Source organism: Lissotriton helveticus, chromosome 4_1 (assembly GCF_964261635.1).
Source record: "Lissotriton helveticus chromosome 4_1, aLisHel1.1, whole genome shotgun sequence".
NCBI lineage: Eukaryota > Metazoa > Chordata > Amphibia > Caudata > Salamandridae > Lissotriton > Lissotriton helveticus.
Window position 1 is genome coordinate 1,920,606,479 of NC_136063.1, and position 27,918 is coordinate 1,920,634,396.

At 43.3% G+C, this 27,918-nt stretch overlaps 1 protein-coding gene across 5 annotated transcripts in view; it reads right to left on the bottom strand.

The window, feature by feature from the left end:
• Positions 1-27,208, bottom strand: part of PABIR2 (PABIR family member 2) — a 257,673-nt gene extending 230,465 nt beyond the window's left edge. The window contains exons 1-3 of one of the 5 annotated variants that reach the window (XM_078688571.1): positions 27,001-27,205; positions 17,437-17,519; positions 5,806-5,887 (exon numbers count right to left, since the gene is read on the bottom strand). The gene's annotated coding sequence lies outside the window, so the exon portion shown is untranslated. Of the gene's footprint in view, positions 1-5,805; positions 5,888-17,436; positions 17,520-26,888 lie in introns of all 5 variants that reach the window. The other 4 variants (XM_078688575.1, XM_078688572.1, XM_078688573.1 and 1 more) reach the window with 4 other exon arrangements.
• Positions 27,209-27,918: the final 710 nt, after the last annotated feature.

Consider the following 27,918-nt stretch of genomic DNA (forward strand, 5'->3'; position numbering starts at 1 on the left):
ATTTACTAAAAGGAGACCTGGGACATTTGTCAGTTTAATAAAACAGGCACCACTTTGCTGTATAACGAAACTGTTCCATTTGCTATCAGCAGGCATTATCAGGGCTGTAGTAATTATGCGGTAATGTGAATGCGGCATTTCTGCACCATTATGGAGTTGCCACACCTGAAACATAAGTCACATTCTGCTGTACAATCAAGCAGCTTCGACAAACAGTTTGTAGCTCAATCGATTCAAAAGTTACTAAAATCTGAGATGCCACTTCAAAGGTTAACTGGTCACCTCTTAGTAGCTGATAGGCAAAATTATGAGCCGAATGTATAGCAATGAGTTGAAACTTCTGCCTAGACAATACTACTGGTGGTCACAAAGACAACAAAGCAAGATTATATTGACACAGAATGTGCCGCCTTATGCTATATAATGTGCCTTTTGTTGCAATAATGGCGATTGTGCCTTTTGTTGCAATAATGGCGATTGGATTTATGCAGCAAATCCACTTATTATCAATAGGCCCGGCTAGAAATCCGAAACACATATACACAGTACGGTTTAAAAAAATAAAATACTAGAATGAGTCTATCACGAATCACTCCTACAGACTATGATGCATTAACATGAAAGCGCAGAGACAGACAGTCACAGACACCTGAAGACCTATCCCGCTCTCTGGCTGCTGCCACATTACTGCCACAAACACTAGGATACCTCGCTCCAGCCCTGCAATCCTTGCCAGGTCTTCCAGCGCCCTCGCTCCATGAACACGTACAATTGTTTGCTTGCTCAAAGTTTGATAGAAACTTTAATCGGCTGATCACGCCTCTACTGTTTAAAGATCTCATATTGCAATAAAGCCTTCAACACACCACACCTGGCTCGTTAATATTCAAAACAATAAAATATGTATTAGAGGAAATCGCGAATGTGCCTATTTTTCATGGTCAAATGCCTTCAATTGTTTTGAGGTTAATGAGCGATTTCAGTCAGCGCTTAGAAGCCTCTTCTGCTGTGCACTCTCCTACACATTTCCCTGATTGGAGTTGTCACATGTTGGCAAGACAACAATAATGGGCGTCCTCGTTGTGCCACGAAGCAGCAACGCAACTAATTGGCCAAACTGACATTCACGAGGGCGCTCATTTTAGATTACCGTAGTGATGCAACGCTGTTAATTTCGCGAGCCATGCACGTTATTTCTCAGACTAAGGGTGCACACATCTCATAGAATGGCACAGTTTTTTAGCTAGGTTACACAACAGAGGCTTAGCAAAGGCTGACATTGTTTTTAACAAACGCGGCGCGGTCGCATATTATTTTGCTCAGACTCCACAATTCAGGCATAACACAAAACTCAGATCTGGAAAAAAAAAAATCCTTCACACACACAACCATAAACGCAGAGCTCCTAACCAAACAACTCTTCGCACCCGTCACCCAAAATCAGCCGGTTGTAAACGGTTATGAGCTTGTTTCAACAGCAATATTACTGCTATGTGTTGTGTCTGTACTTGGGACAGTGTGTACCTTTAAGAAGGGAAAACTGCCCCAGTGGGAAGCAACTGCTTGGGGTTACGTCAATTTATTTCTTGCTCAGCGTGTGCGCTGCTCCTCTCCATGTTGTTTGCACTGAGTTGACTCGCTGATAAGGAGGGTGGGATGAAATGCATACACAAGTCAGAGGCCCAGGAAGGAGTGTCCTGTCTCTCGCCGAAGAGCACACTGATGTCAGGCAGAAAGCAACGTGGTCCTGCCTCATTAACAAAACAAGCAACACGTAGCCCAGCGGAATGAGCAGGGGCTTTGAGTGGCGCTTTGATGTGCAAGACGTTGCTCTGAATATTTAATAAAATCACGCTCAAGAGCAAAATAAACAAGCGCTTGCATGGGGATCTCCTATCTTTATGGGGCCATGTGTTTGGCTCCATAAAGATAAGAAAGCTTTTACTTCAGCCGGAAAGCAGAAAAACAGAAAAGTCTACGTAACAAAGTGCTCTTTCCCAATGGCTGGCCACCGCGCCAGCCAATGGGAAAGAAGGGCGGGGCTTAAAGCCCGATACTCAAAGACCTTCAAAGACCTTCTAAATCATTTAATCTCGCCAGCGAGACTGCGCATGCGCAGCCTACGCAGGCGCGACCTAAAAAAACTGTGTGCTGTTCAGTTCAAATATGCGCTGCTTTTCCCGGCCCGATTAAAAATCGTTCATGACCAGAAAACCTACTTTTTTGACAGCCCAAATGATGTGGAGGAATGGCTGATAGTTATGAGCCTTGAATCAAGCCAGGGTGGGTTGTCAGGCTCTGTATGCCGCAGTCCCACAAGAACCCAGGGACCGGTTTCTCGCCGTGCTACCATGGGCATGCACAAAACCACTGTTGCTGGTCTGACTCACGACCAGAAGATGAACAGCAGAACAGAGGCGCTGTCCGTGGCTGGCTCCTTCTGTTATTACAACCCTACGATCGCGACTGATTCGGAGGACAGCACCATTCAGTCAGACTCCGACCACACCCTGCCATGGTCAGTGATAAGGCGGATTGCCATCTCCAATATGGTAGTGCTCCCCAGTCTTATATTTTTTTGTGAATCTACCTCTAATGTTTCCTCAGTCCAACTTTCGACACCGTCCTATTGGAGCTAATTTGGGGGGGGACAGGCTTACGCATGGTGAGCCTCAGGAAATTACAGTTGGCACCTCACAAGGGTGGATTTGGGGTCCGACTCTAGGGCCTACTATTATGCCTGCCAACTCCAATGGTTGTCTTATTGAAGAGCAGGCAGGATCCTGCAGGAAATAGGTTACGAAATCCGAGACTTAGAACGTGGAACCCTACATACTCTATTACTACCAAAAGTAAATATCCCCCCCTCTGCTCCTCCATTACTTAAGACGGCACTCCACTGCTGGAAGAAGGCTTTACTTTACACCTCGGGTGAGATTCCTTACGCTGGTAATATCCCATTATTGGGAATACCAATTACTGGTGGCAGGCTTACGAAGGCTCGACTACATGATTGGGTGGACGCCGGCGTAGAGGAGGTTGGGTCGCTATTTGGTGATGGAACCCTCCTTGATCACGACACCTTTGTACAGACTACTGGCAAAAAAGATCGCCTTAACTTAATGCACGCAGCAGTTTTCCACTATGTTAGGAAGACATGGGCACCTCAACGCAATGAACCTCCGCAACATGAACTGGTACGATCACTTTATTATATGGGGGAAGGGCAGCCATCTTATTAAATGGTTATACATTGGTATTCGAACACAAGCGTCCTTCTCAATCATTGAACACAGAACTAAATGGTCAGAGGCCACTGACGCAGACATAACAGACAAGGCTTGAGTGAGCATTCTAGAACACCCCAAACGTGTATCCCGCAACGCCAAATTAAAATTTATACAAACTATGGTTAAACAGATCCTTATTAAGCCCCAAGAGAATACATCACATGTTCCCAGAAGCCCAACACTGCTGCCCATGGTGCAAGTCGGAAGAGGCGGGCTTTATCCACATGCTATGGGCTTGCCCTCGCCTTCTTGACTACTGGGAAGGAGTCCGAACAGCAGTTGGGGAGACCACACATTTGCCAATCCAGGACAACATCTGGAGAGCCTACTAGGTCTCAGTAGGCGCGTGAACACTTTGAAGGTCCAGCTGCACTCCCTGGACCTTGCCCTTATACTGGCCCTAAGAGCGATCACCATGAGATGGAAATCCCCTAGTTGCCCTCCATTACCAGCGTGGCAGGCAGAGGTGATATCATGGTGCAGTGCAGAAAACGCAGCAATTAGGCGTGAGGAGGCACGCGGATTAAGGAAATATCCCATTTCTATGGAGTGGGATCTGATGCTGCAATGTTTTAAAATGATAGATCTTCTCCCTGCACAAATCACTCCTACCCCGTAATATAACCAGTTATATGGGGTACGTGTTCCACAGGGATATTACAGGTCGTATTCACATTACCTCTACACACTAGCAGTAACTTGAAGAAAGTGGTTTATACACGAATGTACATGGTTGATTGCTTCACAAAAAGAGGCAGGCCAGGAAAGGGGGGGGGGGCTTATACGTTACTGGGGTTGTTTGGAATCACACTGTACAATTATTCCGTGAGCTATTGTAGCATCTTGTATGCATGGACTTATTGTTCCATAGTCACAAGATTGTCTTACGTTTCCTTGGCATACGCAAGCAGACCATTTAGTCTGTACAAAGGTGATATTTGTATATAATTGGAAAAGTGAATGCCATGTTGTACTTGCTGACACATTGAATGTGTGGCGCTCAATAAAGTTTGTTAAAATAAAAAAGTGGGAATTTCCAGCCGTTTTGTTTTGCTTTGTCCAGGTGATCGCTATAAACTGGTAACCTTCAGGCAGTGCAAACGTTGAAAACACTCATAGCATCAGACCATAACCTTTTTGACACTTCACTATGGCTGCTGACTTCATGACTGAACTATGCGGGCCTTACAGCATTAGTCACGTGTCTTCGCTGACCTAGCCCGGAAGCTTGCTCCTCCCCGCATTGGTCGCCGGTAGTATTCCAGTGCCTCCTGGACGCAGTTCCCTACTACCCGGTGCCAGCGGTGAGAGGTAGGTTGGACGGTTCACTTCTCGAGCCTGATGGAGTACACCACAATGCAGACTAAGCACGGACCCTGCCCGCATCATATTGTAAGGTCAGCAGCAGGTACAGGAGCTACTTCCCGCATCAGCGACCACGCTTCTCCAGTGATAGACTTGGTTAGCTCAGAGTAAAAAATGAGCGTATCAGCATGGCCGAAACCACCCCGCAGGGGAGTACCTGTGTATCCCTGGATACAGTCCCAAGGCGGGTCAGCAGATTTGGATGTGCAAGTACTCGCACTTATGACCGGCTTCCGACACCGCCTCTGCCTTGCTGAGATTATAGGTGCGTCAAGGTGCCTAACACGCTAGCCTTCCTACCGCCAGTATTGCGTAAGGCACGGAGGACGCAATAGTCCTTGATTGTTTGGCACCCTCACCTTATTTCCATTTTATGGCTTCCTTAGGACACTATACTATAGGCGTCTATTTATCTCGCCAGACACGGTTGAGCCGATACTTTCCTTAACTTTAGGGGAGTTGAGATGAGCATATCAGCCACCTTAGCATAATCACTTTTTTAAACCACAATCTGCGCCCCTGCGCGCTCCCGCAAGGTGTATGCCGCCACAAGCACGAGTATGTGCTTCGAAAAAGAGCTGAATGAGGGCTAAAGGTCTCCTATGCAGAGCAAGTGCGCTGCGTAGGCGAGACCTAAAAATGGCTTGGGCATCAGGTAATAGCCATTTTTATTGGATATTCAATTTATAATTAACTGTTGCTGTGGTCCTCTCTAAATTTCCCCAAACAGCGTCACCTTGTGGCAGATTCTCACAAGCACTGGTGTTGAAAATGTGCCGGTGCCAAGCACCGGAAGCCACCGACTCAAATTAAGCACTGTTTAAGAGTCAGGAAGGTGGGGGAGATCTAAACTGCTAGAACCCGGAATAGATAAAACCTGCTCAAGTGTGCACTGTTCCTAATGAACTAACTGTCTACAATTTTTAATGCAAAATGAATTCCAATTTCAAATCATACTTAAATTGAATATACCACACACTTTACTTTTGTTTGTTCTGTTGTTTACTTGATTATCTTTTATCAACTTATAGTCATGTAACTTGTATTCATACTGATTCTCAGTTGATCAACATACAATTAAAATTCCTGTACTACAATAAGTTTCCATCTTATATACACTCATATACATTTCTTCATTAAGTAATCTAACTTCATTATTTATCTCATGAACCACAGTTGGTTGCTGGCCCAATGCATTTCGGAACCGTGGTTCCTTCCTCAGGGGCTGTATTCTGCAAATTAAAAAATTCCAATTACTAAACGCATATCACAACCATTAATGTTTACAATTCTTAAATTCTATGACTTCTTAGGATCTAACAATGCATTTATGAACCCTTCACTTGTAATAACACTGTGCCTCAGATTCTCTATTAACACTGTGTCAGTTCATACTACGCTAGTTTAAATTATGACATACATTTTCCTTCATTGTGAATTATCCTATGGCAAACTACCTGCCCAAAAATACATTGATGCTTCCGGTGTCTGTCTAACACACATTAAACAATTGGTACACACTTTCCGACCATGTATACAAAAGTAGACAAATGATTCGCAGTATTCCATTGAATCGTATTATGCTGTGTGCTGGTCTAACAATGACTGCCTACATAATAACCTCATTGGTTCACACGAACCTCTGACATGCGAGTGAGAACCCTTCCTAATTTCGTTGTTTCACAGGATGGATACCCTAACGTCACTCCTCACCCTGAAACTTGATGAATGAAACTCTAAAGTTTATGTTACCACGTTATTCATCTAAACGTTAACTGGCTTTGGAGTGGTCACTTACTCTAATGAAGGGGATACGTCTCGTGTTGCAACCTCGCAGCGAATATACTGCAGGAGCCCGGTATATTAGTTCTTAATGTTGACGTGCTCTAAAGTAAACATGAAAATATTTTCACATTCTAATTTAATTCAAATGCTGAAAGAAGGGTGGGGTATCTCGTATAGTGTGCACTTACTTGAGTGCTATCGTATCACTTCAACGAAGTGATGTTTATCAATCCGCTTCGGGAATCATACCAGAAGACGTGAAATCAGGTCGGTTTTCTACATGTGCTGAATTTGATAAATTAAATAAATATACGTGTTACTCGCCATCTATACGTGATAATTATTATCTTATATACCTTGATACAAACTGGTAACACTTACGTGAAATGTCGCTTAAGGCGAATCTCAACCGTATATTCCGCTCTCCTTCGTCAGACTCTCGTATTAGCGTGTGGAGCATTCAGTTAGTTCATGTTCTTAACCGTGCTAAACAAAAAGCAAACAAATACTTCTATAACTACCTAAGGTTGCAAGTATTACATTAGACTTGTTGTCTTATTGAATGATATCCTCACTTACTTAGACAGTTTCGTTAGCGGCGGAACTCATCCGTCCGACGTGTACGTCACCGACTGACTGCCGTCCTAATTGTTTTAGGCGCCAAAGATGTCAGCCCCTATTTACCCGGATAGTTGTTATAGGACTATGGGATTCTGGGATGTGTAGTTTTATCGTAAAAGACGACATAATACCCTATCTCTATGTATTTTACCAGATAGAAACTTCCGTTTGAGCATTTTTAAATCCCCAGTAGAGTAGGATTTATCGAAGGTAAGGTGTAATATCTATATCCTTACACTAACATCAGTGCGTTTTTATATCGATGTTAATAACATAAGCTTGACTATTGTATAACACGTTCACAAAGTTCTCTCATCATGTGGTCCTATACATATATCGTAATGCACAATATGTTCATTATCCAGTCGAACTTACACATATTTATCAACGCGTTATTTTCAAAAACAGTGAATCTTGTAGGCTTTGCTAAGAACAATATACATCAGACAAATACACTGATCAATATACTATTATACCACATATCATGCTGTCTCTTTCTCAAGTATGGAGTTGTATATGGATAAAAAGACAAATAGCCTAAATGAACTCACTATATATGACTAACAGTACCATTGCTACATGCTTATGCTGTTATAGTGTTTTACATTTATTTCTTTTCCACATGTAGTTCCTCCTCCATTATCGCTATACTGTAGTAATTCACAGAAAACAACTCATATCAATTTTGTCATTAAGACCTTTTGGCTGCATGGTTTCTAGAAACTCAATCCAAAACACTTCTCGCTGCAGAAGTTTTTGAGTATTATCCACACCATCTGCTTTTGTTACCACCTCCACTATTTGTGCTCGTAATTGAGCTATGGTATGATTCTCTTCTGCCCAGTGGGTAGCCACACCTGATGTGGAATTCTTTAGCCTTATAGTGCTCTTGTGCTCTGTTAATCTTAATTTGAATTCTCTCTCTGTTTTGCCTACATAAGCTTTGCCACACGGGCATTTTAAACTGTAGATTATATTGGTGGTATTGCAGTCCGATGTGTGCCGCAGTTTAATCTTAGCGCCTGTACTGGGATGTGTAAGGATTTTACCAGTAATTATGTTATTGCAATGTATGCAGTTATAACATTTTTGAGTGCCTTTGTATTGAACGTTTTTGACTTTAGTAGACCCACTCTGTATCAGTTCCTGCAAATTTCTGGCCCTAGTGTATGCAAAAGTGGGTAGTTCTTGAAAGATGCCATTGAACTCAGATTCATTAACCAACAGTTCCCATCTTTTCTTTATAATTTTCTTGATTTGAACGGACTTATTAGAAAATTTAGAAACAAAAGTTGGGGTGTTTGAAAATTTCACAGGTCTCTTCTCAAATAGTTCATCCCTTTCCTTCATATGTATTCTGGCCATATTTCTCTGTAATATGGTTTCAGGGTAACCCCTGTTGACAAATTTCTCCTTGAATTCTTCAATTTTTTGTTCTGCAACACATGGATCGGAACATATTCTTTTGATCCCGATGAATTGTGAGTACGGGAGATTTTCCACCAGACTTCTCGGATGAAAGCTTGAATGCATCAGTGTACTATTACGATCAGTGGGTTTAGTAAAAATTTCAGTGCTTAATTTGTTTTGCTCTTTCTTGATCAGAACATCCAGATAATGAATTTCATCTTGGCTAATGGAAATAGTGAATTTTATTCTTGGGTCTCTGTTGTTGAGTTGATCAATAAGTTGGATTAACGTCTCCTTAGGACGAGTCCATATCAAGAAAATATCGTCGATATATCGGCAATATTGTGTTAAGCCTTGTGTCCATTCCTTTTGTGTGAGAATATAATCACTCTCAAATTTCGCCATATAAATATTCGCGTAGGCAGGTGCCCCAGAAAAGCCCATGGAGGTCCCTGTCAGCTGTCCAAAGTAATCTTCCTTCCACTGGAAGTAACTATTGTGTAAACAGAAAAACAAAAGCTGTAACAAAAAAATGTTGTGTTCTTGTGTTGTCTCCATCTTCAATAATGCTCATTCTACAGCATCCATTCCTTGTGTGTGCGCTATTGAGGTATAAAGAGCTGTCACATCAATTGTACATAATAGCCACTCTTCTTTGACCAAATATTCAACTGTGCGAAGCTTTTTAAGGAAATCTGTTGTGTCTTTGACATATGTGCACCAGCTTTGAACAAATTGTTGTAAAAAATAGTCAAGATACTTCCCCAATGGTTCAAAAATGGAGCTACAGGCCGATACTATTGGTCTGAACGGCGGGTCAACAGGATCCTTATGTATTTTTGGGGTCATGTAAATCCTTGGTCTCCTAGGATTCTGTGATGTTAGCAACATTCTTAGGTTAGTATCAATTATTCCTTGCTCTTCTGCTTGTGTTAAGATGTCTTGCAGCCTACTTTGCAATTTCTGAGTTGGATCTCCATCAAGTGCTATGTATGTGTTGCTGTCAGATACATGTTCGTTGACTTTTTTCTCGTAGTACTCCGTATCCATAGCTACCCATGCTCCACCCTTGTCAGCAGGCTTCAAGGTTAACTTTTTATTGTTGGAAACATTATATATCAATTGCATTTCATGCTTCGTCACATTAGATGCAGGTCTTTCTTTGTAGTTGAGTCTTGCACAGTCATGTTTTACCAGATTCTCAAACATGTCCAAAGTTTTATGCGAGCTTGGTGGTAAAAACTTGCTTGTAGGTTTTAATCTCTCATTTAATTCTGATCGCTCTTTTCCAGTATCTTGAACTATATTCGTGAAGTAGTGTTTGAGTCTTAGTTTTCGCATGAATTTAAATATAGCGGTGTCTGTATCTAGTTTTGTCGTTGTAGCAGTTGGCACAAATGTTCTTCCTTTATTCAAGATCCTTAATTCTTGTGTAGTTAGCGGATATGACGAGATGTTAATGATTAAACTAGGTTCTTCCCGCTTCTTAATTGTTTTCCTCCCTTGTCCTCTCCTTGTCTTATAGTTTCTGGACCTGTAGCTCTTGGTGGACTTATGTGGGCTTGTGGGAGACTCGTTGGTGTTTGTTGTAAATCCGTTGCCTGTAACAAAAAAGACGATGTAGATGACGATGTTGTTGCTGTCATGTCCCTGATATTTATTGCGGGTTGGTTAGATGCCGATTTAGTTGACGGTCCCATAGTTTTAGTGGCGGGTGGCCTTGTCATTGATGTATCCTGTTCCGTGGCTACACTCTCCTCTGATGACGATGTGGTTTTCTTGTTTTGAGTAAATCTTTTCCTGGCATAGATCTCCGCCCATGTGTAGACTTCGTTGAGCTTATAGTCCACTGTATCTCTGCGATACTTTCTGATTTTTCCTTCTTGTAACTCCTTACTATATTTATCCAGTCTGGTGTTCATTTCTTCTAAGGTGGTGCTCCATATTGCGGTCTCCAATTGGCGTTCTAAATCCTTCTTTAGATTAAAGATCTCCTCCTCTAGTTCACGTATAGTTTTTGATAATTCTTCAACTATCAATAAAATTAAATCTAAAGAACATTTATTTAAAATCGCGAACCATTTGTTCATAAATTTTGCATTTAAGTGGAATCTGAACAACATTGGACGGACTGCTAATCTTAAACCTCTCGGTATGCGCTGTGCTCTGTGGTATTGTACCAACGTAGAGGCATGTAGCCTTTGATTGACTTGACGTCTTGTAAGGTATTCCAATTGTTTTAATTGTTGCATTGTAGATCCTCCATGTGTATCAATTAATTTAACTTCATCTATCAAAGCATAAATATCAGTTGCTTCAGCATCAGTATATACATGCGTTTCTGCCCTGTTGTCCGTGATATTAGTTATAGAATCAAACGTGGCCATTTTAACAAATAATTTTAGTAGGTGCTACCTCTGGTGCCAAAGTTAATGAGTACAACTATACCCACATGGGGTTGAGAGGCGCACTCTAATATTATACCATCTTTGAACTTTTTTTACAAGGGTGCTACACTTAACACATGTGTTGGCTCCACATGTATATCTACTAGAACCCGGAACAGATAAAACCTGCTCAAGTGTGCACTGTTCCTAATGAACTAACTGTCCACAATTTTTAATGCAAAATGAATTCCAATTTCAAATCATACTTAAATTGAATATACCACACACTTTACTTTTGTTTGTTCTGTTGTTTACTTGATTATCTAAACTGCATCACACTGCAAAAAGACAGCATTTCCATCCATCTTGTGTCTGCCTCACTTACACAGACATGCTATAACATTCTTGCAATATGGTCAATGCTATGGGTGTTTGGTAAATTATGTCATTGTAATCACCCTGGGCTAGCTGGATACCCATAGGCCACTGCCACATTTATTATCTCTCAGAAAGCAAGTACTGAGAAGATCACAAGATGTCGAGAGATGCAGGGAAGAGACGCTGAGCAGGTCAGTGAGAGGAGGCAGGGGTCAGCAGAGAGTGAAGAATGGTACCAAAGGGGCAGGCACTGAGAGGTGCGCATGAAGAGAAGGGGCAAGGGTACTGAGAGGTGCGCATGTAGAGAAGGGGCAAGGGTACTGAGAGGTGCGCATGTAGAGAAGGGGCAAGGGTACTGAGAGGTGCGCATGTAGAGAAGGGGCAAGGGTACTGAGAGGTGCGCATGTAGAGAAGGGGCAAGGGTACTGAGAGGTGCGCATGTAGAGAAGGGGCAAGGGTACTGAGAGGTGCGCATGTAGAGAAGGGGCAAGGGTACTGAGAGGTGCGCATGTAGAGAAGGGGCAAGGGTACTGAGAGGTGCGCATGTAGAGAAGGGGCAAGGGTACTGAGAGGTGCGCATGTGGAGAAGGGGCAAGTGTACTGAGAGGTGCGCATGTGGAGAAGGGGCAAGTGTCCTGAGAGGTGAGCATGTGGAGAAGGGGCAAGTGTCCTGAGAGGTGAGCATGTGGAGAAGGGACAAGTGTACTGAGAATTTTGCATGTAGTGAAGGGGCTGAGAAGATCACAAGATGTCGAGAGATGCAGGGGAGAGAGGCTGAGCAGGTCAGTGAGAGGAGGCAGGGGTCAGCAGAGAGTGAAGAATGGTACCAAAGGGGCAGGCACTGAGAGGTGCGTATGTAGAGAAGGGGCAAGGGTATTGAGAGGTGCACATGTAGAGAAGGGGCAAGGGTATTGAGAGGTGCGCATGTAGAGAAGGGGCAAGGGTACTGAGAGGTGCGCATGTAGAGAAGGGGCAAGGGTACTGAGAGGTGCGCATGTAGAGAAGGGGCAAGGGTACTGAGAGGTGCGCATGTAGAGAAGGGGTAAGGGTACTGAGAGGTGCGCATGTAGAGAAGGGGCAAGGGTACTGAGAGGTGCGCATGTAGAGAAGGGGCAAGTGTGCTGAGAGGTGAGCATGTGGAGAAGGGGCAAGTGTCCTGAGAGGTGAGCATGTGGAGAAGGGGCAAGTGTCCTGAGAGGTGAGCATGTGGAGAAGGGGCAAGTGTCCTGAGAATTTTGCATGTAGTGAAGGGGCAAGTGTACTGAGAGGTGCGGATGTATAGAAGGGACAGGGGTACTGAGAGGTGTGCATGTAGAGAAGGGGCAAGTGTACTGAGAGGTGTGCATGTAGGGAAGGGGCAAGTGTACTGAGAGGTGTGCATGTAGAGAAGGGGCAAGTGTACTGATAGGGATCTGACAGCACAGAGAAGTAGCAACACAGTACAGCAAAGGCAGCTGAGAAGAAAGGGCAAGCGAGGTGTGAGAAGACTGCCCTTTATGCTGGCAGATGTGCATACTGTCCAGAAGGCCAAAGCTGCTGAAAGGCTGGTAAGGGTTGGTAGGAGTAGTGCATAACTTGGGATGGTTGTTGCAGGTGGTGGGCACTGAATCATTTCTGGGTACCAGGGCTTTCTTTTCATCACGAGACTCTCACCCAGAGGGAGAGAGAAAGGCATAAAACGGAGGAAAAACAGAGGCAGAGAGAGATGACAAAGAACCTACAATAGTGACACAAGGAGACACGAAGCATAGGGAGGTGGAAGTAGGATCTAGGATAAGGAAACAAGACCAGGCAACCCCAAAGCTCTTGAGAAAAAATGCAGGCACTTACACCTAAAAATAACCAGCATTAGCCGCGCGACCGTGAAAGGGACACGGCCGTGGAAGTGAAAGCGATCGCGGTGCATGCGTAGCATAGCACATGGTTTCATTTTGGGTAGTGGGTTGCCAGGATCTGTTTTGACGTGTGTGCAGAGAGTCACACAGTTCAATTTTCAGAAGGAAGAAGGCGCTAAGTAAACTGTGAACATGTTTCATTCTGTTCAAAATTAACCTCCTTCGCATCGGTTTTAAGGGAGACATAATGTGACCGAATGCTAACTTTTTCCAAGGGTTTAAAGAGGCACAATACTTTGGAATTTTCCATACAGGGGATCGGACGTTGCTGTAGAAAGTCCTAAGTCTTGAAGCCGGAAGCGCAAGATGATTCTGGAATGTAAATGCAAGCTTCTGATGAAAGTGTGAGGGTGAAAAGATCAGACATTGGAGAGGCGGAGCGAGGCGCACGCTTGTGAGTGTAATAGCAAGCTGGGGGCAGGCAAAAGCCTTTGGTAGCACTTGAAAAATCCACTACTAAATGTCTCGCCAGACCAGCGCATGCGCTGGCTCTAGCGAGACCTAAAAAGGGAGGGGGAAAGAATACTGGCAATTATTCAAATCTAGTTCTGTATACTGGAAGCTCAGGATACCTAATCAGGATCCTGATTTCCCAGAAACTCTGTCCACATGAGGCACCTTGGGGGCCGGAGGCCAAAGAGCCCAACCTAATCTACTGGGTAAATAATACCACCAACAATGAGGATAATCAGTTCACACAGTTACTCACTGTCTAGGGTGAGAATGCATGTTAAGTAGTGACACATCAATGACAATCTTAATAACACCAAGGGGGCAAGGGGCAAGGTACCTCCTACATTCAATAAGCCCATGACATTGGCCACCAAATGAATAGTTGCTCTCCATGCACTTTGGTTTTCAATCATAACTTCAATGAAAATATTTATGCTTTTTCTACTATCATAGAGAGGAGCTGGCTACACATTTCAGCAATGAATATAAAGAACAAGTGATTGAGGAGTTCATAATGACAGTGGAAAAGCAAACAACTCTTTGTGATTAAAGTAACATTTACCTATAATAAGTATGTTGTCAAAATATGGACAACCATACCAAACGATTCCTTTATAATAAAAAAAATAGACAACCTGTTTAAAGACCTTTAGTATCAAGTAAAAAACTGCCCCTACTTCCAGTACTAAAACTTCAGACAACAGGATTAGAGAGAGTCTAAAGTACGTAAACTCAATACAGCCAGAGCTTCATTTTTCACTGAGCCTGTCCTCAGCACATAAGACAACGGGCAGTTATTTGGGATGATGCACAACAGGACCCAGTACTACTACCGTACATTTTCATGCTAGATACGCGTATTTAAAATATTTAAAAAAAGGGAAAAAACTGAGCCAAAGACCAAAATGTTTAAATGAGCTTAATCTGCAACAAAACATTGTTCATTATCCATGGCTTGTAAACTTCATAAGAATCCTAGTTGAAGGGCATATAATAAATATATATATAACATTTAAAAATCTATCTTCATTATTTTATTTGTATTTATTTATTTTGAAAGTTTTATATAGCGCGAACAAGATCTTCGCAGATATCAGAGCGCTTTACAGAGGAGGGGAGCATATATACATAGATACATCAATAGTGTTAAAAGTACAGTGAGGTGATATCATAAACAATCAAGTAAGACAATTTCAAAGTCGAACAAAAATGCAAAGGGTTCGAACAAGTAGTACAGATCAGTATCGAGTCTTTGAAGTTGATCCCCAGTAGTGGTTCAAGTGTATTTAGCCATGAGGATCGCTTTTACTTCTTTCTTGAAAAGTATGGTAGATGGGATGAGCCTGGTTTCAGGGGGGAGTGAGTTCCAAATCCTGGAAGCCATTCCTGAGAAAGAGCGTTTATACGTTTTTTCCTTGCGGAATCTTTTAGGCTTTAGCAAAAGATTGTTTGTGCCTCTAGTGTTTCTGGAGCCTCCAGAAATCGTCAGCTTCTGAGCGAGGTATCTAGGTGAGCTCAGGTGGACAGCCTTGTGCGTCAAACAAGCAATTTTCAGGTGTATTCTGGCTTCAAAAGGCAGCCAGTTCAGGGATTTGAAGTCAGGGGAAATGTGTGAGTGTTTTTTTGATCCAGTGATAAGTCTCGCTGCAGCGTTTAAAGAGGCTCTTATGGGTGCCGTAGTAGCTAGGGGGAGACCGCAGAGGGCGGTGCTGCCATATTCTATTCGAGGTATGACTAGTGATTGTACAGCAGTTTGGAAGTCTTTGGCTGGCAGGAAGGGTTTAAGTTTCCTAAGGGTGTTGATTTGGTAGTTCGCTCCCTTAGTTGCTTTGTTGATGTGTTCCTGCATGCTGAGATTGGTGTCAAGTGTTATGCCCAAAGATTTCGCTGAGTCCACGATGGTGGGTTGAACATTGAGTGCCGTTAGGTGTTTAAGCCACATTTGTGCGGTAGTGATCTTTGCGGGAGGTGAAATCAGAAGGAACTCTGTTTTAAGGGCATTGAGTTTGAGATGATTAGCGGCCAGCCAGGATTGGGTGCTTCTGATCGTTGAGTTCAAGTTCATTATTATAGCAGGGTGCCATCAATCAAGGAGTTGAGTGTCAAATATGTACTGATATTCCCACTATGGAAATGCACTCTTGCCTACTCCTGTGAACAATAAGAATAAATGACTGGTCAAATTGGTAAGAGATGGAATCCCTCCATACTAAATGTGGTTGTAGGGGGTAAATATTTCCCCCTGAGAAAGATTCACTCAAATGGAAAACTGAAATATGTCCAAATAGGCATTTCCTTCTCATTTGCTCATAGAGAGTTCTCCACCTGAAGGTTCTCCCGAAAAAACAACTTGTCGTCATCCAGGAATAATCCTGAAGTCGGGGGTAGAAGGAGGGGGGGGCGGGGTTAATAAATAGCATTGCCTTCTCATTTGCTCATAGAGAGTTCTCCACCTGAAGGTTCTCCCGAAAAAACAACTTGTTGTCATCCAGGAATAATCCTGAAGTCGGGGGTAGAAGGAGGGGGGGCGGGGTTAATAAATAGATGATTCCAAATGTACTCTAAAGGGGTATTCTCAAAGGAGTAGAACAACTGTTACAAACTGGGCTTATTATTTTGGCAGTATGAAATTAAACTGGCATACTCTTGTTGGAAGGCAGAGAAATCAGTAGAGTTGAGAGGCAACTTGATTAAAACCAAAAGTTTCACAGCAATAATATGAGACTGGAGTTAACTAAGAGCTGAAAAGTATGGCATCATTTGTAGTAAGTGTCCACTGAAAAAGGGGCTTGCTTGGGATTGCAGGTGGGGACATCTCATTCTCCAGTAGCAGTTTACAAAGCATCCTGAGGCCAACTGTGGTTTGCTTTGCAACTGTGAAATTTAAAGAGCATGAATTTCTAAACCATTGACAATGGTGCTCGACCAGAGTTGCCAACGACCCATATAAAAGTGAAAACAAAGTAACACAACAGCTAGAATCCTTCTCATAGATGGTCAATAAAGCAAATTATTTGTACCACAGCGTAGAAGGGCAACCGGTCGTGTACGCAGCTGTATTAAATGATTGTGCAGGGCTATATTGTTGGATGACAGGACATTTGAAGGCTTGACAACTCGACAAGTGAAAAATCTTCTTTGCAACCTCCCAACTTAGAAAAGGAGATATTGGTAGTAAAAATCGATTGCTGTCAGTAAAGAATAATTTCCGACCACCAGGGAAGACTAATTTAAGGACCGACACTCCTGAAGAATGGGCACTAGATTTACCAGATCAAAAAAGTCAGTAATGGTCTATTTTTTATTATTCGTCAGGATTACAAAAATGCAGCAAATGCAAATCAAGAAGTTATGAACTGTGTGTAAGGCTCCTCTGCTATTTGGGCACTTGGAAACAGGCAACTACCTAGTCCACGACGACAGTCAGCACTGGGTATACAGATCACATCTTGGGGGGGAAAAAAGTGAGCATATATCACGATACTGGTGCAATTTGCGAGAAGCACCCATGCTGGGATAAAATTAACTCATAATAGTTGATGCAGGCTATTGGAAATGTCCTGAACACTATAAATGAGCAGATATTCATAATGTGTGTTTTAAGGCGCTTGTCGAGTACTACTCTCTTGTTGGATAAGTGATTTCTGGTGCTTGGAAGCCATGTGTATAAGTCAATCTCACAACCTGGGAGAATGACACCTAAAGCTATGAAAATAACCCCCCCCCCCCACACCGGGGGTTGATCTAGGCCCAGAGTTTGTCCAAGAGCTGAAGACATTCACCATTAACTGCAACATCCCATTAATGGAGGGAACTGGTGCATGCCCTCATTCATAGAAGGCCTTCTCTTACCTTCGTAAATATACTGCCAATGATGAGCAGATGCTGCTTTGTACGACAGGAGACCCTGTAGATGGTTCATGAGAACTGCAGACCTGGTGGAGTTAAAAAACATTGTTCAAGGTCAAGTAGACTAGAACACCTGTTTAATCCCTGTAATAGTTGAGTTATATGAAGTTTTCCTTTTATTTCACGAAATCTTGGAAATAGGGAAACTGTGGGCCACACAGCTGTTGAATATGCAGACATAAATCAATCTGTTAACCAACTTTTGGTAAAGGGGTCAACCGTTTGTCCCTGGAACCGTAAATGATGATGCTGAAGGGCAAACAAGAACTTCTAAAGTGCTTGCATGACACTGTGTTTTATCACGTTTTCACTGTACCAGGATATGAATAACTACAAGAAACAGTTGAAATTATGCTCCACCATTTTAGGACGTAGGCTTGATAGCTTGCTGACACAGTAGAAACGTCTCCCTTTAAACATCTCAAAGCCGAGAACAGAGAAACCAGCAGCTGTGGAAGTAATTTCTCCAGCCTGGTTTTCTCTCCGGACAAAATATATACTTTCTTTTTGTTTTTATTTTTTAAGCATTCATTAGTCCAATGATACAAGACAAGTGGATTCATACTTCCAATGGTATTGCCGTGTGGATTAGTTGTTTTCAATGTCTTTATTTAGATCTCTGTACTTGCAGCAGTCAGGAACAGGCTATTCTCCTCCTGTCTCTTGATCTGGCCACACAAATGGTGGGCTTGCTGAAGAAACACCATGCCCAATAAGCAGTAATGCAGGTGCCGTATCTTTAAATGTATGCACCATTTGTTAATGAATGTTAATAACCTTTGAACGTTCCTTTGAAACTCTTATGATTGAAGGAACAGCTATAAACAGCTAACTTCCTTGATATGAAAGGTTTAGTACATGAGCCTTCTACACTGCACGCCTATATTACTGCAACCATACACGAGAACCATTAGCAACATTTAATGTTAAATATGAAAGCCATGCCACTTAGCATATCAAAATGGATATAAAAGGGGAACCACACATCTGGACATAATCTTTAACACAGTTTTCCAACATCCCACCGGTGTAAACATTATGAAAATAATGAACGACAGAATGCAAGCTCATTAGTAGGGGAGTGTTACTCTTCCAGCAGTGCTTTATACTTAACTGACCTATGCCATAGTTCTGCCCATCAAGTTATAAATCCTGCGAGTGCAGCCAGGATGCACAAGACCCCACGTGAGATCCATTCATTGGGGTCGGGTAGGGCTGCAGCACCTCTTTTCCCTCTAGCCTGCTCATAATAGATTTTTTTTGTGTAGGAGCTTATATCGGCCATAAACCATCAAAGGTTCAGTGGAATAATGTTAGAACCCCATCCCAAAAAAGCACAATACCTGAAGGGCTGCCATATAGATTGTAATACACAATGCAATACACTGGACCCACCAGGAATAATTCCAGAATACATTATTTTCTTAGCACCAAGGTCACCATAAAGCCACAACTGCTCACTCACCCAAAAGTCAGTCCCTTGCTGTCTATCTTAAACCAATAAACTACTAACGGGTATGCCTCCCAACCCAATTCCCATTAGACAGCATAGCAAAATAGGCAAGAGAACTGAAAAATTGGGAGCACAAAGACCTTTTCCAATCCAGATAGCATAGTGCACAGGTGCCAAAAAGTTATATAAATTAAATTCTTGATCGAAACATTTGGACAAATAAAAATCTGCTTCAAGAGTACTCAAATAGATGTATAGCCACATATGGAAAGCCTTCAAATCAAATTCCTCAATGAAATGCTGAGGCACAGAGACATACTAAAGACTCGTCGCACCTACAAAAATTTAGGCCCACCTCACTGCTTTCTTTCGCTGCCAAAGTCGTCGAAAAGGCAGTCAACACCCACCTAGTACGCTTCACAGAAACCTACAAAAGCAAAAAGAACAATCGATGAACAGAACACAGAACAATGTCATACATTCACCCCAGTACAGAGATATAAGCCTAAATCCATAGTTTTTTTGTTCACCATGCCATTCCAGTTTGGACCCAGCCATATGCAACTCAGTCTTGTCCCTGCGACTAAAGGGAACAGTCCAGCCCAAACTGCAAGGCCAGGCCCTTCCTGGACTGGAAACAAGCATCCTAGGACTGGTTTTGGGCTTTCAGCCCTCATCAGCCAGGATGGCTTGACTCCTGTGGCATGGAGAGCATGGGACCCATGAGGCCAGGCGTGGGTCCCTTGCTCACTTTGCCACTGGATTCAAGCTAGCCTGGCTGTTGAGGGCTGTTAGCCCGAAACTGGTCCCAGGATGCTTGTTTCCGGTAAAAGGGAAGACATGGCTTGGCAGTTCAGGCTGGACTGTTCCCATGAGGCACAGGGTCAAGACTGATTTGCATATAGCTGTGTCTGAATTGGGGTGGCGAAGTGAGCTAAAGAACGATTATGGATTAAACCCAGGATCTGTGACTGGGGGTGAGTGTCTGAAAAGTTTCCGCGCTCCGTCCATCATCTCCTTGTGTTTGCTTTGTTCGTCCTAAGGTGGCAGGGTATGCCCAGACGTGGCTCCCTTGCTCACTTTGCCACTGGATTCAAGCAAGCCTGGCGGATGAGGGCTGTTAGCCGGAAACCGGTCCCAGGATGCTTGCTTCAACGTCTACATGGCAACACTCGCCAACATAGTCTGCTCACACGACCTCAACATAATCTCCTACGCCGACGACACCCAGCTGATCCTCGCCCTCACCAAGGACCCCTCTACCGCCAGAACCAACCTCCACAAAGGAATGAAAACCGTTGCCGAATGATGAAAAACAGCCGACTGAAACTGAACTCGGACAAAACGGAGGTGCTCATCCTCTGCTCCTCCCCCTCTGCCTGGGACGACTCCTGGTGGCCGACAACACTAGGAACTGCACCACCGACCAAGCACGCAACCTGGGTTTCATTCTCGACGCATCGCTCTCCATGTCCAAGCAGGTCAACGTCGTTTCATCCTCCTGCTTTAACACCCTCTGCATGCTCCGCAAGATCTATAGGTGGATCCCCATCGAGACCAGAAGGACGGCCACCCAGGCCCTCATCAGCAGCAGACTGGACTAAGAACGCCCTCTACGCAGGACTATCGACAAAACCCCTGAAACTAATACAAAACGCCTCTGCTCGTCTTATCCTCGGCACACACTGCCAAAGCCACATCACACCTCACATGAGAGACCTGCCCAGGCTCCCTGTCAACAAGAGGATCACCTTCAAGCTCCTCACCCACACTCACAAGGCACTCCACAACACTGGACGAACATACCTCAACAGACGTCTCACCTTCTACACTCCGAACCGCCAGCTCTGCTCTGCCAACCTCGCCCTCGCCACCATCCCCCGCATCCGAAGAACAACTACAGGGGGGAGATTGTTCTCCCACCTCGCCACCAAGACCTGGAACACCCTCCCCATCCACCTGCGACAAACTCAGGACCTACTGGCCTTCAGGAGACTTCTAAAGAACTGGCTTTTTGAACAATAGCAGCACATAACAACCCCCCCCTCTTTCGCCTTGAGACCCTCACGGGTATGTAGTGCGCTCTATAAATGTATTGATTGATTGATTTCCGGTCCAGGGAAGACATGGCTTGGCAGTTCGGGCTGGACTGTTCCCATCAGGCACAGTGTCAAGACTGATTTGCGTATTGCTGTGTCTGAACTGGGGTGGTGAAGTGAGCTAAAGAACGATGATGGATTCAACCCAGATCTTCAACTGGGGGTGAGTGTCTGAAAAGTTTCAGGGCTCCGTTTATCATCTCCTTGTGTTTGCTTTATAGATACCTTCAGACTCCCTGACACCTCCCAGTCCGGATTCCGCAGCAACCACAGCACCGAAGCCGCACTCCTCGCCGCTACAGACAACATCCGCGCCCTCCTCAACCAAGGACACACGACAGCCCTCATCTACCGGGACCCATCAGCAGCCTTCGATACTGTCTCCCACTGCACACTAGCCACCAGACTCCACGACGCAGGAATCAAAGGAGAGGCCTTAGACTGGATACGTTCTTTCCTCTCAGGCAGAACACAGAGAATAAGACTCCCGTTCTCCCTCTCAGAACTGACAGAGATCAGATGCGGAGTACCCCAAGGATCCTCCCTCCGCCCTACACTCTTCAACGTCTACATGGCCCCCCTCGCAACCATTGTCAGAAGCCACGGTCTCAACAGTCTCCTACGCCAATGACACTCATCTCATCCTCTCCCTGACCAAGGAACCAGACATCACCAGGCACAACTTTCAAGAAGGGATGAAAGCTGGTGTGACCTGAATGAGCAACAGCTGCCTGTAGCTCAACTCTGAGAAAACATAAGTACTCGTCCTCTGCTCCATCCCCCTCTGCATGGGACGAAACCTGGTGGTCCCCCGCTCTCGGACACCCACCCACCCCAACGGACCATGCATGCAACCTCTGCATCATACTCGACTCTTCACTCGCCATGAACCACCAAAATAATGCTGTATCCTCCACATGCTTCAACGCTGTCCGCAAGGCTTTCAAGTGGATCCCCCCCCCCCAGTCCCAGACTCCAAGAAAACCGTCACCCACGCACTCATCACCAGCAGACTGTACTAGAGCAAAGCCCTCATCGCCGGAATCAACGAAAACCTACTCCGCAATCTCTAGACCATCCAGAATGCCGCAGCCAGACTGATCCTCGATATCCCATGAGAAGACCACTACACCTAACACCTCCGTGACCTCCAGTGGCACACCATTGAAAAAAGAATAACCTTCAAGCTCTCACAAATGACTACAGAGCCCTCCATAACACTGGACCCCAATACCTCGACAACAGAATCTCCTTCGATGCCCCCCAAGAGAAACCTCCACTCCGCTAGACCACGACCTAGCCACCGTCCCTCGTTCCTACAGGACCAGAGCTGGTTGAAAATCCTTTTCATACATCGCTGCCAAGACCTGGAACCATCTCCCCCTCCTCCACTCTGACCCAATTCAGAAGGGACCTCAATACCTGGCTCTTCGAATGACCCTAACGGAGCTGCTCACCCCCCTCTCCCCAGCGCCTCAAGACTCTCGCGGTGAGTAGTGCACTCTACAAAACCCCCGATTGATTGAAATTTAAGATGCAAAATAACTTCTCACCAAGTCAGTTCCAAGTTCCCAATCACTATTAATTTGCCAACTATCATTTCTTTTTGTAGCAACGAATTTCTAGCCAACACATTTTGGCCCAAATAAGGATAGTCACAAGGAAATTCCTCTAGGTTGGAAGTAACAAACTTACACCATGACATTACAAATATAAAATAACAGTCACAAAATGTGCTTCCACTACATGTTTCACCAATGATTGTCTCAACATACGGAATACATTTTCCCCCTTTTATAATGATAATCAGCACATGGTCACAATTAGCCATCACCTCCAAAACGGTATACTGAAATGTACTTTATGCCGGTAGCATCATCATAAAGATTTCTAAATAACCATACCAATTCAAGCTACAAAGTGTCAAAATATTTACAGTGCTGTCAAGTAATAGATACATACCATGGTCAAATAATATTAAATGAACATGTCCACACATCGTAATACATCAATAACAAACCAAAAATCCCACAGAAAACTGTGAAAGCACTGAAAACCATATTTCACTTAGCAATAATAAGCACATGTGCACCACTAAATAAATAGTTCATATAGGAACAATTATAAGGTTCAAATCCAATAGTTAAAGGCAAGATTCTTTAATTTGATTTCTTTATTCCATTTTCGTGTTGTGTAAATAAAAAACATTACAGCCGACGCGTTTCGTCCTAATATAGGACTTCTTCAGGGCAAGGATTCTAGTATTTATAGAGTCTCCATGGGTGAAGAAAGATGTACGATGATGATCACTCAAAGGGTTATGTCTCATCCAACGTAAATTATATGCGAGTGATGATTTCAAAACTATCCACCTGTGAGGCACAACTGTTCAGAGAAGGTTGGATGCTCGAAAGAAGGGTCCAAAAACACCGTCATCTAGGTATTGACTGTAGTCAGAAACTAATCTTCAAAAGGATCATTGGCTAGTGTCAGCCTTGGAGTAGTCATCAATTTGATAAAGCGATCATGTTTGAGCTGAATAAATATGCTGAATCTCTATCCTTATCGAGTGAAGGGTGCATTAGAACAGCAGGCAGCTTTGCCTCAAGCAGCCCGATAAGGCATAGAGGACAGGGTCGCAATTTGATAAAAGCGACCAGTAAAGCCTCCGGAAATGTCACGTCCATGGGCTCCCTCCAACAGCAGATCCTGCTGTTGAAGGGAGCTGCTCGGGCAGCTCGTGGCAAAGCTGCCTGCTGTTCTAATGCACCCTTCACTCGATAAGGATAGAGATTCAGCATTTTGATTCAGCTCAAACATGATCGCTTTATTACATTGGTGACTACTCCAAGGCTGACACTTGCCAATGATCCTTTTGAAGATTAGTTTCCGACTACAATCAATACCTAGACAACGGTATTTTTGGACCCTTCTTTCGAGCATCCAACCTTCTCTGAACAGTTGTGCCTCACAGCTGGACAGTTTTTAAATCGTCACTCACATAATTTACGTCGGATGAGACATAATCCTTTGAGTGATCATCATCGTACACCTTTCTTTACCCATGGAGACTCTATGAATACTGGAATCATTGTCCTGAAGAAGTCCTATATTAGGACGAAACGCGTCGGTTGTACTGTTTTTTTCTACACAACAAGAAAATGGACTAAAGAAATCAAATTGAAGAACCTTGCCTTTGTTATCTATTGGATTTGAACCTTATAATTGGTCCTATATGAACTATTTATTTAGTAGTGCACCTGTGCTTTTTGTTTCAAATTGTTAAGTTCCTGAGGGAATGGGCACCGACGGTGGGCGCTGTTCGGTGTGCACACTGGTACCCACAAGAACACAAAGGGTAATATTTTGGGAGCAATAGTAAGTTAGGTGCTGGCAGTGAAAAGGTTCCACTGTCCTCCAAAGTTCTGCCTGTTTACTTAGCAATAATTGGATCGGAACGCTGGTTGGATGCAGGGAGGCCGTATAATATAATCAAGGTTTTTTAAAGAAAGAAACATACATATTCTTTCTCCTGCACAGATTGGTCTGCTTAATCACAGGACCAGTAAGAAAACTCAATGAAGATTACCCATGACGGCACCTCGAGTTTTGGCAACATCCGAATCCGAATGAGACTAGCAAGTAGACCGTATCAGGCTCCTTGAAAAAGTTGTTGTTTTTCTAGCTTATAAAAGATAAAAAACAAACACGGTGGCTCCAACCAAGCTTCTCAGATATTGAAATATTTTTAATTTGACATACATCGAGGGATTTTTCTAGAAAAGAAAAGAATCTGACCATCAAGCACCGTAGTAACTCTACGGAGATAGAAAGAAAACTGTCCTGAAAAAGGTGAACATCAATTGAATATCACCGAAACGCCGCGTCGACTTTTGTTTTCTAAAAATTGTGTATTAATTGCATATGTTTTTATGAATTTTATGAGTAAATTGTATTTTAACTTTATATGTGTAATAAATTGAACAAATGATTTTTTGACATATCAAATTTTGGGTCTATGTGTATTATTCCGATGTTAGCTGACATAATGAATGTTTAGTTTATTTCTATTGTTTGGTGTTTGTGCAATATGCTCCTTGTTTAAACTTTTATGACATATCCGTGTTCATCCCTCTGGGACTTATCTGATTTTGTTGTTGTACTTACCCAGTCCCTATTGTGAGTAGTAGGGTACCTCCCTATTCTTGTAAACTAAAGACTTAGCAATAAGTACACGTTGAGATCCTTATAGTCAATACCCCAAACATAGAAGGGCTCCAAGGGATCAATGCAAATGCTATTGTGATGTCGTATTCAGTCATTCAAAGACAATCTTAGTACGATATAAGGTCCTCATATCTCGTACTGCAGTTAGAAAAATACTCAAAAAAGGTAATAAACCAAAATAATGTTATCATATTCAGTCAATCAAGAACAATCTCTAAAAAAAAAATACATATATCAGAAGTTCAGTTTATAGATCTGAGAAAAAAGTGAGACGCATTATTCGCACCAAACACTCTAGAAGTGTTAATGGCATTCACGCCGGGCGCACATATAAATTACATAATCTGTCATTGCATTACATGGATAGGTCATATCTACATCACCCCAGTCTGACTATAATCGAGTAACCATTAGTGAAGGTATGAGCCATATTGGATACATTCTAAATTTCAATAAATGGTACACTAATCTCTCCCTACTTCAAGGTTGGGGACGGCGGTAAGCTATGCCACATTGGAGCATTCCCCCCCCCAAAAAAGCTACATTGGTACATTCACATTTCTTTGCGTTTAACTGTATAGTTAAATCTGCCCACTGACTAACGTAGATGACGACATCTACACACACACACACACACATTTATCTAGATATAGATACACACACAAAAGACATCTTTACATCTAGGAATGTTAGTGTCAAGAAAAAAGGTAGAGCATTCTGGCAAATGTTTAGAATGTCATACCGAAGCAATGACAATTCAACTCATTTGAAATTAAACGAGGTTCAAATTTAAAAATCAGAGTGCTGCAAATATCACTTGATCTAGTGCAAGTATGTCGGCCTGAATTTATCTTTATACAATAACAGTTATTTTCTTATGGCCTTCACACGCATACCTACTGATGAACCCCTTCACTCAGCACAATAAGTGCTATGTTAAAACTAGGCTCAGGCAAAGTTTCCTTTTTACCACATAATCTAACGAATTTTGCATTACGCATGTGGCAAGAAATTTCCGACACAACGTCATGAGGAATAAAGTTTACAAAATGTTAGCAAAGGACAGAATGCAAGTAGCTGCAGTTTGCGGCACTTTTGTTTTTTAACCCTTTTTTAGCACAAGATGCATCGCATCCTCTTGTTTTCTCGCTAAAATATCATGCTAAATTGGCAGTTTTGCATTTCACATACATTTTGCAGCATTTCCATTATCAATCAAGTGCAATTGCCAGGCTTCCCTAGTAAAATCGTATTCAACTCATAAACATGACTGGTAGCATTGACATTTGATTTACACTAATGATGAAAGACACTTCCTATGTTTATATTCAATTTCCAGTGAAATGATCCCAAACGGTCACTCTGCAAACTCTTCACTGAAATGGCAGAAAACACAAACGTTCTCCAAGCCACAGGACGAATACGAATTAATTAAGTACGCACAGCGTTCGCTATTACACACCTGCAAATGTGGTGCTAGAATGAAAACAAGCCCTTTACAAAATCAATGTCACTGTTAAACAGCGACTGACCCTCAAATCCTAACCCCAGATATCGATATACTGTCACTCTTTACTCTCCTCTCACCATCTACTGCACCTTTGTCAAAGACTCACCGCCTCTCCTCACAATAAATAGAATTCTGGATGGTTTCACCTTGCCCGCTTGCATGCAGGATCCTGAACTACTATATATGACAATTCTGTCTAAGGCGATGTTGCTCCCCACCTAGGTTCACATGCTGGACTTCACCGCAGAACAATCAGCCTGTTGCTTCTAACTGGAGGAACTGCATGGGACTGACAGGTGCAGGGGCTACGGTGACCACCTGCCCGTTAACTACAAGGCCCCTCCGTGCATTCAGTCTTTATCTCCGCCGTCCGTAGCTGATCTTCTAACGGATATCATTTGTCCGTGAATTTAGCACTTCCGGGTCGCCTAACAACCAATAGAACGGCTGAACATATTGAGGGAGTCGTCTAGGACCGGACGGTGCTGCTAATGTGCAAGGTGATCTGCGATTGGAGCATTGGAGGCACCCAGAGATGGATATGGCGCATACAGAATTTCGATGTGCTGATTGGCTGTGGAGTCCGCACTCGTCTTAGTCGAATCCGCCCACTTAGAGTAGGCGGGTGCTGCCCATTTTTGTTGAGTGACTGGAGGTTATTTGGATTTCCAGCAGAACTAAATTAATCGTAATCCAAGCGTGGACTGCTTGCCTCGAGCTGGCGTCTGCTGATTTTTGATAGCTGGGAGGGAGGAGATGAGAGGGGAAGGGGAGCAGCGCTGAGTACTGTCGCAGGGGATGAGAGTGTGCGATTGTTGGACCACGTCACCGTCTGTACGCGACTGTCAGAAGTGCCCCCCTTTGGCCTATGTCTGGACACAATATAACGTTGCCACTTCTCATAGAGAAAAATACGCTTCATTATTCATGTTTTAAGTCCAGATATGATACCTAAATAGGACTTTACATAAAAGCGTCCATATTCCATTTTTACTTCTGCTTTTTTTTAACTATTAGTCATGGATCATTAAGGATTCTCTATGACACCTTTTGAGGTGTCACTTTTTTCTTTTATTTGCTCTTTTAAATTAGTACTGAAAAAAGGAAAAAATACAACCTTTGAATGATTTTTCATT